The sequence below is a fragment of the Cibotium barometz genome, chromosome 5, assembly GCF_041138505.1.
Source record: "Cibotium barometz isolate CiBa-2024 chromosome 5, ASM4113850v1, whole genome shotgun sequence".
NCBI classification, from domain to species: Eukaryota; Viridiplantae; Streptophyta; class Polypodiopsida; order Cyatheales; family Cibotiaceae; genus Cibotium; species Cibotium barometz.
Genome location: NC_141050.1, coordinates 6,939,983 through 6,942,797, shown reverse-complemented (window position 1 = coordinate 6,942,797; position 2,815 = coordinate 6,939,983).

The window sequence follows — 2,815 nt, the reverse complement described above, 5'->3', positions numbered from 1 at the left end:
CACATGCTTGAATGAGTTTTAAACTCATAAAAATTGAGATATTTCATCTCTCCTCTCTCCTCATTCAAGTCTAGTTCCAAAAAATTAGCTTAACTGACCTAAAATGGTCAAAAATTGACCAAACTGATTTGGAAAATTCTAGAATCAGTTTGTTTGGTTAGGAGCTCAATTTTTCCTATAAATAGAAGCCTCCCCCTTGTTGAAAAATAGATAGTGTTTATGCACTGTGAGATCCCCCTGTTCCCACGGAGCAACGGATTCGGGTACTAGCGGAAGTAGTACTTCTCGCATGGGACAGGGGTCCCACATTCGGGGCCTCGCCCACGGATATCCGGACAAGAGACTAATCCGTCGGTTTGTCCAAAACCGAAACCGGAAAAACTTCCTTTACCCGGAAAGCATGGGCGATTCCACCAGGAAAACTCTTTACTCTAACGTAGTCAAGATCATTACGGATCAACTGATCTGACTGCACCTTTAACGGTACTTGGTCAAATCAAGGAAGAAACTTGCACTTGGATCATTGGGATCAACGCTTTTTTCCCCATCAAGAGGCACAGCCGTTGATTCCTATCCATAGAACAATTTCTATCCTGGATTTACTTCATCTATCGTAATAATAGAAATTAAATCTCGATTTACGGATCCATCAGTCCAGCCTAACCCCATCCGATCCCATGGGTTAGCCAACCGCCCAACCACTGTAGTGATGGGATCCAATTTGGAATTTGGTTAGGTTTTGTCCCGGGTACCAAGGAAAAGAGTTCCAAGGCCCCCTAGCCGGAATTTCATGCAAACATAAAACTAGCCACACCACTTACACACCCAATATGAAAATTGCCTTTTTCTTAGCATCAGCTAACTTTAAAACAATCCTTTAATGAAACCATAGTACCACTGATCACAATCTCCCAATTTATCCAGTTGATTCACAATTTCCCATCATTCATTCATCAGAGTATCTATGGCATCATTGGCAACTAGAACGCTCACCACCTGTCCACACAGAGGCCGTTTCCATAGTTCCTAGCCCATAATACTCGGCAATATAATCACTTATCAAGATGGACTCTCGTTGAAGATCAGCAAGATCAACCAACAGATCCATATAAAAGAGCCATGGACTCATCCGTTGAGGACCAGCAAGGTCAGTCAACCAGATCCATGCCCGGTTTCACAAAACAACTCTTACTCCTTGTTCCAATATCTTCCTCGACGCACGCGTGGGTATCCTAGGCGACCCAGAGCCCGAGCACCGTATGGTCAGCACCCTCTAGGATCCTTCGCAGGTGACCTAGCGCTTCACTCATAGGCCGCTTCCTTGGTCCCTCATCCACCGTACCGGAAGCTCACCATTTTAATCGAACCGAGGCTGGTCAAGACCTCGGTCGACCTTGCTACGCGAGACGTCCTCCATTGACTCTCCGTCAGCAGTTGCAACTTTATCAGTTAGGTCTCCACGACTTTAATCACAAGACGGTCAAAATGCTTCCCCAGCATTCTTGACATAAAACAGCCATTTACAAACAGTTTACAAATACAGTTTCTATATTAACTCTCATTTTTCCACATTATCCCTCATTAATCCACATTACTTATTCCACATTCCATGTATATGTGTACTCATCCAATCACCTCCTTTTCCATCTCTTCACTTCAGATTCCTTCACATCACATATCATATATTCACATCCATATCCACATCCATACATCCACATCCACATCCACATTCACATCCATACATCCACATCTACATGCTTATCTCCATTTTCACATCCTCATTTATACATCCACATCCCATATCCACATTCATACATACACATCCATATCCACATCCACATCCACATCCACATTCACATCCACGCATCCACATCTACATGCTTACCTCCATTTTCACATCCTCATTTATACATCCACATCCCATATCCACATTCATACATACACATCCATACATCCACATCTACATCCACATACTTACATACATCCACATCCACATTCCACATTCACATCTATACATCTACATTCACATTCACATACATCCACATCCACATTCCCATACATCCACATCTATACATCCACATTCCACATTCACATCTACATTCACATTCACATACATGCATCCACATCTACATGCTTACCTCCATTTTCACATCCTCATTTATACATCCACATCCCATATCCACATTCATACATACACATCCATACATCCACATCTACATCCACATACATACATACATCCACATCCACGTTCCACATTCACATCTATACAACCACATCTACATCCACATTCACATACATCCACATCTACATTCACATTCACATCTATATCCACATCTATATTCCCATTCACATCTATACATCCACATCTACATCCACATACATACATACATCCATATCCACATTCCACATTCACTTCTATACAACCACGTCTACATCCACATTCACATCTATGCATATACATATTCATGCATACATCCATTTTCACATGCATACATCCACACTCCCATCTCCACATCCACACATCCACATACATACATCCATTTTCACATTCCCATTTATATAACCCCATATGCCTTCATATCTAATCTTTTATATCACCTCCATTCTCACCCTATCACAACCCATATACATCTTATCTTATCTCATCTCATACACTTCTTATCTCATCCCATACACATCTTATCACATCTTAACTCATCTTATATGCATCTTATCATATCTTATCACTTCCCATATCTTTTATGCATACTTCTATGCATGAAATTCAATTATGCTAAAAGTAACACTTTTATAATAAAATAATCATCTCTTATGC